The sequence below is a fragment of the Rhinolophus hipposideros genome (assembly GCF_964194185.1).
Source record: "Rhinolophus hipposideros genome assembly, chromosome: 24".
Classification (NCBI taxonomy): Eukaryota; Metazoa; Chordata; class Mammalia; order Chiroptera; family Rhinolophidae; genus Rhinolophus; species Rhinolophus hipposideros.
In genome coordinates, this window is record NC_138070.1 from 16496893 (window position 1) to 16508184 (window position 11292).

Consider the following 11292-nt stretch of genomic DNA (forward strand, 5'->3'; position numbering starts at 1 on the left):
TGCAGGACCTTGTGGGACATCGTAAGGACTTTGTCTTTTACTCTGTGGGATGGGAGCCACGGGGGGCTCTTGGGTAGAGGAGTGCCACGATTGGACTTGCAACACAGCTGCTCTGTGGAGTCTGCGCGAGAGGCGAGCAAAGATCAGGAACAGAGCGATTAGTTAGAAGGTTACTGCAGTGGCCCTGGTGAGGGACCATGGAGGCTGGGTGACACCTCAGCACACCTGCCGCAGGGCTCCTTGTTTCACCCCTCTCAGGGGAAAAGAACAGGGAAGGCTTTTTCTGGCTGAGGCACTGGGCAGGCAGCATTCAGTTTGGCTGTGGAAGCCATGCCCAGTTTGATGATGGCCATTCCATGCTGGGGGACAGTTTCCTTCATCTCAGACCTGCAGGGCACAGGACATCTCCTACCAGGCCCCAGGTCTGTCTGTCTCAGCTTGGCTGTCCTCCCTGCCCTCCAGCTGTCCTGCCAATCCCAGCCAGGCCCGGCAGCCTATGTGCACCTGGTCGGCCTCCCATAGCACGTGGCCCACAGCTGTCCTCGGGGGCCGGCAGCTGGCCTGGAGGAGAGTATCAACCTGGGTCATTGCTTTGGGCTTTGGACCAATTCTTCCCTATGTTAGTCCGTAGGGCTGCTGGAAAAAAGAATCACAAATCGGGTGGCCTACACCAAGAGAAACGTATTCTCTTACAGTTACAGAGGTTAGAAGTCTGAAATGGAGGTGGTGTCAGGGCTATGCTTTCTCCCCATTATCTAAGGAAGAATCCTCCCTTGCCTCTTCCTAGCTGCTGGTCACCGCCGGCAATCCTTGGCTTGAGCTGCGTCCCTCCACTCCCTGCCCCTATCTTCACATGGCCGTCTCCCCTGTGTGTGTGTCTGCTTCTGCATGTCTTCAAATCTCCTTCTCCTTATAAGGCACCAGGCCTTGGATTTAAGGTCTACCCTCATCGAGTATCACCTCATCTTTACTTGATGGCATCTGCAAAGTTCCTATTTTTTAATAAGGCCACCTTCACAGGTACCGGGATTTAGGACTCCATCCTCTTAAGGGACACAATTCAACTCGCAGGCTCCTTTCTGGGCTCCGGGCCTCCGACCTCTGCCTGTCTTATTCAGCTTCCTTCCTGTAGTCCGAGATCTTTTGAAACTATCTGGGAGTGCCACTTCCTTGCTTTATACTCGTCCGTGGCTCCCCAGTCCCTCCCAATAGAGCCCACACTCCTTAGCGTGGAAGGTAAGGCCTTGCCTGTCTGTCCTCGCAGACGTCTCTCTTCTCCCTGTGTTTGGCCTTTCCGTTTCAGCTCACGGGTTCCCACCCTTGGCAGCCCATTAGAAGCTCCTGGAGACTTTCACAAAATACCCTGGCCTGGGCCCCTGGGTTTGTCCATCAGGAGCTGGAGGCTCCCGGGTGATTGCAATGAGTCGCCAGGGCTGAGTTCTCACACTGGGAGACTCAGAATGCCCTGGGGGGCTGGTTACGGCGCCCCCAACCCCCCAACTTAGGTTCTGAATCAGCAGGTCTGGGGAGAGCCAGAGAAGCTGCATTTCTAACGAGCTCCCAGGTGATCCTGGCTGCAGTATACTAGCGTTTCTCAGTCTTGGGTCCACTGATACGTGGGTCTGTCATTCTCCGTGGTAGGCGTTGCAGAATGTGCCCTGTAGGACTTATGGCAGCCTCCTCGGCCTCTACCATTAGATGTCAGTAGCATCCCCTCACACTTGGGATAACCAAAAATATCTCCAGACATTGCCAGATGTTTCCTGGGGGCGGGGGGACCAAAACTGCCCCCGGATGAGCATGCATGGGCTACAAGAGCTTTGGAGCTCTTACATATGCTCTTCCTTCTGCAGAAAACCCTCTTCCTAAGTCTTTCCCGGATTGCCTCTTGCTGGCCAGCCAGCCCTCTCGTCTTGGCCACCATCTCCCCTGAGAGGCCTTCCCTGAGCAGCACACGGCCACAGCCCGGCTTCCCTGTCTTCTCGGTGCGCCCCCAGCCTCTCTGCTTACCCCAGTCCCACTGGGTAGGTGAGTAGCCCATTGACAGCTGCTCCTAACGGCCACCCAAAAGGGATCCTCAGAGCTGAACCAAGTCACTGTGTGCTGCGTGGAGGATGGGGAAGGAAATTTCACCGAGGCCAGACCAACATGGGAAGGGCTCTGGAGGGAGTGGCATCAGCGTTGCGAAGGACGGGCAGGCATTAGATGAGCCAAGAGGAGTTGGGAGGACGTGGCCCTTGGGGAACCTTAGTACATGAGCACGCAGGCTGCAAAGCCAAGGTTGTTTCCTCGTCTGTAACCTGGGGCCAATCATCACAGCTGCTTTAGACAGCTGTTGGGAAGAGCTAAGGAGGGAGTGCGTGTTCCATGGCACATCCTGGAAGTGCCAGTGAGGGGCAGAGGGATGGTACTGGTGGGGATGGGAGGGACCTTGACCTTCTAGTACCGCTGGATGGGCAGGTGGGGAGGGAGCAGGAGGGAGAGGCACACAGAGGCAGACTGGACTTTGAGGCAATGCAGAGGTGTGAGAGGCGTGTGGGCAGGGCAGGGGACAAGGAATGGGGCGTTTTGGGAAGACTTTCTACAAGGTGGTTAGAGGCAGGGAGCAGAGGGAAGTGTTTCAGCAAGAAGCAGATGGAATCTCTCGGCTGGCTAATTTGAAGTGTTATTAAAAGGACAGTTTGTACATATAGGGGCAGAAGGTAGGAATGTCACTAAGGAGGAGGCAGCACCCAAAGATTAGTGATAGCTGGAAGCTGTTACCAACTCTAGGCCTGAAGTGAGCTGTTGCTAGGACCACTGGATGGGGAGGCTATGCGAGGAAGAGCAGCTGACAGGAGCTGTGCTGGGGAGCGGTGGGGAATGGTCAGCTCAAGGTGACTTTCCTGGAAGGAAGCACCCCAGCCTCACTTATTTCACTCCTGCTGGCCCTTCCCGTTGAATCCAACCAGAATCCAACCAGGGAGCCCTTTGACTTGCCCTTCACGGGTGGTCTCCCAGGGCCAAGAGTGGGTGTGATGGGATGGAAAACGTCCAGCATGGACTCGAAGGGAGGCAGGAATTGTCTTTGTTCTGACAGTAAGTTCCTGAGGCCTTTTGCATGTTCTGTGCACAGGCCAGCCCCTCCTCGAAAATCCCCCATCATCTCAAGGTCACCTGGAGAGCATCTTTGTAACTCACTGGAGTTGAGCACCAGAGCTACTTCTGTAAGCAGTGACCTTGGAACATTTTCCAGCCGTAATCCCTGCAGACCCGGGGAGCCACTGAGACTTCCATCAGCTATTTTACTCACAAGGAGACCATAGGGAGGTAGTGAGGGTCCCTGAGCTCCTGGTCCATTGCCCCCATTTTGCAGATGGGAAAACTGAGACTCAGAATGGTGGAGTGATGCACCCAATTGAAACCTAGGTCTGGCTGCCTCAGGCCTGAGCATTTGCCCATTGTTGGCCTGGGGGTCTGACAAGAGCTAGGCAAGGGGGTCAGGATGTGGCCTCAGTCCCGGATGGCATTAGGATTCTGGGTGAGGCAGCAGGGATGGCCAAAGCCTATGTTGGGGGAGGCGCCTGGCCTGAAGAGCAGGCCAGGGGAGGGGAAGATGGTTCGGCCGTGAGGGGCTTCCTCAGCTTCCGTGAAGCAGGTTGGACTGGCAATCGGCTTTCATGCCATCCTCCTCTTCTGAAGTGTGGAGCTTCTGTCTTGGCCCTGCCCTGGGAGGACAAGTTTGGCACCGATATATTGTGAATGCCAACAGCCTTGTGTGCTGTCTGCAGCTCCCATTTTGCACCCAAGGCTGAGCCCAGGTGCCCTCACTAAGCTCCTGCAAGCCTGAGACCAGGTACAGGCTCTGGCCATCACTCCACTTGGCATCACCCCGTTCTCCTCTGTCTCCTTTCTGTTAGCAGCCCTCCTCTTTTCTATCCAGGCCCCCATAATGGCATTTCATTTAGACCAGTTGCCTACCCATTTTAAACGTATTTACTTAATAGTGAAGCACTTATTCACTTCTTCTCTTATCTCTTATTTAGAATAAAGCATATACATTATAGAAAATATAGAATTGCAGGAAAAAAATTCTCTCCATCCTTTCAGCAAATATTTATTGTGCACCTACTAGGCATCAGGGCTAAGCCAGGTGCCGCATATATAAAGGTGAGCAACCAGGCCACCCTTGATTCAGTGACTTACACGCCATGGAATTGGGGGAGGAAATGATTTTAAATCCCCTTTTTACTACTTGCCAGAGAAAGCAACTATTAGCATTTTTCTGCATGTGCTGCCAGGGTCATTCCCCATGAAATGTATACTTATACATATAGATACCGGGGGTACCACAAATGCATACACACGCTTGTATTCATCTTTTGCTATTGGGATATATTGAATATTACAATTTTAATACAGTTTTTTCCTTTCTTAAGATGTGTATACATTTTTTGGCACCCTCTGTATATGTTTCAATAGTATATATCTTTAAAATATAGCATTGCCCTACATACTACTCCATAACTTGATTTTTTTCACTTAATTTCTTTTTCCACTTAAGAATGGATTGTGAGTATTATATCACATCCATACGTTTTCTATACATTTCATTCATGAAATGCCAAAAAGAACTGGGAGAGCATTTCCCAGGACTCAGCTATTCCAGGTCCAGTCTTTCTGTTCCTGAGAAGAATGAGGTCAGGTGTGGCTGCAGGTGGGAGCTGTTATTCTCTATGGGGCATTTCTGATTTAATGGGGACCTTCAAGCAGAGGACACAAATACTCCTGGGATGGGGAACATACCCCAAGTAGGCTGCTGCTTAGGTTTCCAATTGGGTCCCCAAGAATCTTGCACTAGAGTCAGAAATCTGAGAAGCAGAACTAATGAGTATCAAAACTGGAAGTGGGTTTAGAGAGCATCTAGATGCACCTGTCCATTTTATAGATGGGACCACTGAGATCCACAGAGACTCATGCAATGCCTGAACAAAGTCTCCAGCCCGGAGCTCTTATCTTCCCCAAGGCTATTAGGGTAGAGACTTCTCTCCTCCAAGTGTACGGACGTGTCATCTCTACATCAGCATTTTAGAGTCTTAAGGTATATGTGGAAGCCCAAGATAGGCACGTTCCAGGAAAAATGAATTGCTGAAAGCCATGAGTCAGCAAAGGAGACTGAGTGGAGAAAGAGCTGTTGTATCCATCCAAAGCCCTATGGCTCAGGGGCGCCATGTTGGAGGCCTCAAAGGAGGAAGGAAGTGTGTGCCCCTCAGGGAAAGGCACCTGCAGACCGCTCTCCTTTTCCCACCCTCCACACACAGGCGGTGCAGTCAGGCCTCCACCCTGGAATCTGCAAACTGGCTGCAGAGCTGGAATGTGACGCTTCCTCGCTTGTGACCACAAGCAAGTGGCTTCACCTCTTGGAGCCTCAGTTTCATCATTTATACAATGGGGTTGACAATGCTTCCTCCCCAGGATAGTGTGAGACTTGTGGATAAAACACATTAACATGCTTCATATGTGGGACAGACTCGATTCAAATCAGCTATGACATAGCTTACTACTAAGAAACCATGGGTCTTATCTTTATGCCTTATGAGAACACACCACAGGGCGTCACGTGTTCTAAGATCTAATCTCAGCTGCTGTGTGACCCTGGGCACGTTAGATAAGCTCTCTGGACTTCCCCCACCACCATCTGTGAAATGGCCATATACCTGGAGGAAATAAATGCTTCATTTATTCAGTTGCTCCATGAGTACTAACAATAGAAGTGATGCCTCACATTTGTACAGTTTATTAGATGTTGCAGCTCTTACGTCTATTGTCTCATCTGACCCTCATAACGGCTCTCTGAGATTGGGATTATTATTATCACCATTTTACAGATGAAGAAACTGAGACACTGAGAGATGAAATGATTTGTTTCGGCTCATTCAACTGATAAGTAATGTAAGACATCAAACTGATTATTATTATTGTCATTATTATTATGTTATTATTATTATTTTAGTCTATTAACATATATAGCTTCTCCAAAAAGCATACAACTATAACATATCAACGTTCAGCCCTGACTCCCTTACCGCAGAACTATGCACACTTTCCCCTGAGATGGAGGGGTGTGGCCAGCCAACTGGAGGTTGTCAGAGGACAGAAAGAGTGTCTCATCTGTCTCGGTCTCCAGTGACCTGCACAGAGCCCGCCAGGACAGGATGGGCCTTGTAAATGTCTGTTTAATGAACAGAAGGAGGAAACTCATTATAACACCATGTATCGTCCAGGTTAAATAACAGAAAAGATTATTACAGCAATGTTGCTGTAATGTACCCCCAATTAGCCATGGCAGTGAGAAGTGCCAGGACAGCTAATGCCACCAAATAAAGGAGCAAAAGGCAATTGGACGGTCTCTGAAGCACCTTTCACTTGATTGGTATGTAGTTGTTTGAGAGTTCCCACACACGCCTCCATCTTTTTTTTTTTTTTTTTATTAGCAGGGACACTGATTTATAGCTTGATCACATTTGGTTGATGTCCATAATTAAAGCAGTTGCTTTCTTACCAGAAGTGATGACCCCTCAGTGAGCAGCAGTTCTCAAAGAGTGGTCCCCGGATTTCCAATATCAGCATTACTGCCTGGACACTTGTTTGGAATGTCAGTTCCTGAGCTCTACCCCAGACTCCTGACTCAGAAACTTTGGGGTGGGGCCCAGAAATCTATGTTTCCACAAGTTCTCTGGGTGATTCTGATGCATGCTCAAGTCCATAGGTTAAGTCTGTGGATTCTGGTGCTTCGGCTCAAATTCTGGCCATGCAACTTGTTGGCTGTGTGTTCTTGGGCAAGTGCCCCATACCACTGTCACCTAATCTATAGTATGAGATGGCAACAGTGCCCGTCGCATGGATTCTGAGGATGGGCTGAGATAATGTGTGCAGTGAACTAGAGCAGCACCCTCACTTAGTCCGAGCAAATGCTACCTGTTACCGTATTTCATGGAGTAGAAGCTGCCTTTGATTGTCAGACTCCTTCGGATTTCATCGAGTCCATGTGGGGAAAAAGTTTGTCTTCACACAGTGTTTCTCCAACTTCCACGTGCACACAAATCACACGGGATGTTGTTGGGAGGTAGATTCTAATCTGGTAGGGCTGGGGCTAGAGGTTCTCCATTTCTAGCAAGCTCTGAGAGGGGAGGGTGCTGCTGGCCCAAGGACCACACTTTGAGTGTGGATTGAATCCAGTATCTGAGGCTCGCTCTGAGCTCCCGTGAGGAGCTGGGAATGGTCATGGGTTAGCCCTGGGTGAGGGGGACGCATCGGGATGTAGGGTTTTGTGCCTATTCATCTCGGGCCAAATTTACGGCAATATTTGGAGTGAGAACTGGAGACTTGGCTGTAAGGCACGTCTGTGCCCACTTCCCAGGCTAGGTCAAGTCCCTTTCCATCTCGGTCCTCAGCCTCTCGTCTGCCATGTAGACCACTCAATACCCTTTCCCAGGGCAGGTGAGGAGAATCAAATACTCATTTGCTCAATGAGTGAAATGATGACACACCTTTCCTTGAAATCATGGATTTGCCAGAGTTTAAAAATGGTGAAACGACATGGGAATTTAAAGAAATCAGGACAAGTCATTGCTCACGGACGATGGTTGATTATTACTGTTATTATTGTTATCAGTGTTACTGGTGCAGGTAATAAGCCCCATCCATACTGAGGCTCTCTCTCTAGTGCCAGCCCATGGTCAGCTCTTGAGTCACAACAGAATTCTGACTGCTCCAGGGGACCCTGTCAGACAACCCTCCTGGGTGGGCTCAGTGTACCAAGGGCCATGCAGACGGAGCCCCCCCCCAAAGCCTCATTACTACCATTATCCATTTTGTAGCCACTCTCAGATTTTGAGCCACTGCTCACTTCCAAGGGGCAGAGACAGGGCTGAAGAGAGAAGGGGTCCTGCGCACTCATTTCCAGAGTGAACAAAGAACACTTATGGGGGAGAGAGGAAAAATGCCTCTTGCCCCCCGCCCCGACACATGTGCACAGGAACACACGCACACACACTGGCTGGCCCAGCCTGCGTGTCACCATCAATCAGCTCCCTCCCACTTGCTGTTTGCAGGCAGAGTTCCCTACAGATGTGCTGGGGGGGGGGCTGGGAGAAGGAGAAGGTGGAGCTGGGGTTGGGGAGGGAGGGGAGGCAGAGATAGCCTCAAAGAGTTAAAACCTTGCCTTGCCAGACTGTGAATTCTCCTCAACTCTCCCCCACCCCCCTCAATCCAGCCAAACAACAGCTTGACATTTTCCATCCTTCACGAGAAAGACAAAGACGGGAAGATATTCCCATGATCCCTTTCTGCATGCCTAACCGTGAGCTCAGGTGCCGGAGCATTTGCCCTGTGCCGGCCCCATCAACGTGAAGGGCGATCTCATCCTCTCTGCATCTTTTTCTCGCCACTGCTTGATTAATTGGCTGACTACGACGCCGGCGGAATACCTAATGCCTCTCCTTCCCCCTATTCTTCCTTCACAGGTTTTTTTTTTTCTCCTTTGCGCCATTTACATATACTTTATATTCCATAATTTTCACCCAAAAAGAAAAAAAAAGGGAGCAGGCCCATCTCAGTAATTTGATGTAATGACGGCATGTCACTAAAAAGAGGAATTAGAAAAATCTGTAGGTATTTAATTTATTCTTGTTTTTTTTTTTTTTTTCCCAAGTAGATCTCTCTGAGAGGAGCATTAATATTCATGGGCAACGGGAAAAAAGTATACTCAATAGGAAAATTCCAGATTTTTTTTAGGGGGGAGGGAGGCGGCTAAATTCAATGCATTTTTAAGCACCATTATTTAACTAATAGTGCTAGAGTCCCTCTGGTCCGGGTTCCTCCCCCTCAATGAAAATAAGTGGGTTTTCGTTTGCCTCCCAGGATTGTGTGTGTTGGGCTCACACCCACGCTGCTGAAACAGAAGAACCGGGTTCTGTGTTTTCGTCTCCTCCAGGGAGGACTCGAAGAGAGGATAAAAACATAAATAAAGGCCTCTTCAGAGTCCCCACGCTGGAGTGTGTTTGATCCCCTCTAGCCTCCAGGGTTGGCTGTAATAGCATTCTGATGGCTCTGTGGACAGGATGATTTCCTGGAGGTTTCCAGTGAGGTCAACGTCTTCGCCTTAACTTGGGTTTAGGTTTTGTGCTGTTAATTAGCTACCTGGTTATGAGAGTAAGCGTTGAGTTAAATCTGAATCATCATAGTTAGAAATAGGAGCATAGGAGAAACACCCCTGAGCATCCAAAAGATGCCTGGAGCATGAGAAGTGGGTGGGAATAGCTTCTCTCTCTGTGGTCGGTCTTTCCAAAGGGTCCCAGGGATGGCGACGTTTGTGGGTCTCAGGACCCGAGCCAGTCTAGTATGAAGGTGGGCTCTCAGCGGTGGGGGCCACGGCTGGTACACAGAGGCCTGCTCCCATCTTAATCAATGAGATTGGAAACATGTCTGAGTTCGTGGGTCCAAGCCATTTGCCAATTGGGGTAATAATAACAATTGTTATACTAAGCAATATCATGTATCGTTATTTTTTGTTTATGTTTTCAGTCGAGATAAAACCCACATACAAGCTGCATGAATATGAAGTGTATTAAGTCTAATGTTGAATACTTTACCCATGTTCATATTCCACCAGATTAAGACATAATGTTCTCAACATCCCAAAAGCTTTCCTGTGCTGCCTTCTAGTCAACACACCCCTCCCTGAGGAGAGTTACTCTTCTGACTTCTCTGAAGTAGATTAGTTTTGTCTGTTCTTGAACTTTCTATAAAGGGAATCATACGGTACGCATTCTTTTGTGGCTAGGCTTTTCTCTCAACACAGAGTTTGGGAGATTGGGCCATATTGTTATGGGTAGCAGCAGTCCACTCTTTTATTGTCGCGTGACATTCTAGTGTATAAATAAACCAGCATCCAATTATCCGTCCTCCTGTCGATGGTTGTTTGGGCTGCGTCCAGTTTGGGCTATTAGGAATGAAGCCGGCATGCACTTCCTTTTACATGCCTGTTGGGGAACACGAGCCATCATTTCTCCTCAGAACATACACAGGCATAGGATATCGGGTCCTGGGGTAAATGTAGCTTTTGTAGAAACTGCCAAACCGTTTTCAAAGTGCTTGCATCAAGTTACACGCATGCCAATAGCGTCCGCAGTTCCAGTTGCTCCATATTTTCACCAACGATTTGTCGTTCTATTTAATTTTACTCATTTTGGTGGGGGTCGGAAGAGAGGCGACAGATACTAAGTAGGGAGAAAATAGGAGATGCTTACTTGGAGTGATAAAGAGAATCAGAAAAATAATGAAAGAGAGAGAGAGAGAGACAGACAGACAGAGAGAGAGACATTCAGGTGGAAACCCAGTCAGAGAGAAACTGAGAAGAAGCCCGTGGAGGGAGGAGGAAAGAGGTCTGGGAAAAGAGAGGAGAGAATAAAAGAGAGAAAGAAGAGATAAGAGCAAATTGACAAGGAAAATGGGGCAGTGGTGGGGGGAAGCAAAAGTTGAGAAAGAAAGGAACAAAGTTTCCAGAGGAGAAGAAAGCAGGCGAGAGGGAGAGGGGTGGGGGGAGAGAGTAACCCTGGGAGGAGGGCAAGTGTGGAAATGGGTCTCTTGGTATTTTGTGAAACATGTCCTTTTTTTAAAAAAAGTGCTTCTTGATATTTTAATGTTTATATGTTTTAACTTGGGCCTGGCTTCATGGAAAATGCATGAGGAGTAAGTGGTTTCTGGGAATGTTTTATGCATGACCAGGGAGTTGGGAGGATGCAGGGGTGGGCGGGAGAGATGGAGGGTGTGGGCTGCTCACTCCTCGGACCTCCCTGGCAGAGCTCTGGTGGGGGCAGCGGGCAGGTGGTCAGAGCTGGCAGCTCTGCTCTCAAGGTTACATGTAGGGCAACCCAGGCTGGTGGATAACTTGGTATGGCTGGGATCTACCAGCCCTGTGACTTTGGGCAATCCACATCTCCTCCTCCAAGCCTCAGTTTCCTCCTCTGCAACCTGGTATATGCTGGTCGTGCTGGTTTAGGTGTGTTGGCTGATCTGACCTGGGCCAGGGGAACCCATCAGGATGAGCTTGCTGAGTGACAGGTGTTCTCCAGGACAGCATTCATCAAACTTGGCCACGCCCCCAGGGACCTTGGCCACATGCACATTAGGAAGCAGCAGGTCTGGGGTGGCATCTGAGATGCTGCACTTCCAGCCAGCTTCCGGGAAATGCTGCTGGTCCTCAGACCACAGGGCTCTAGGAACGCTTGTGCCATTAGTGGATTAAAGCAG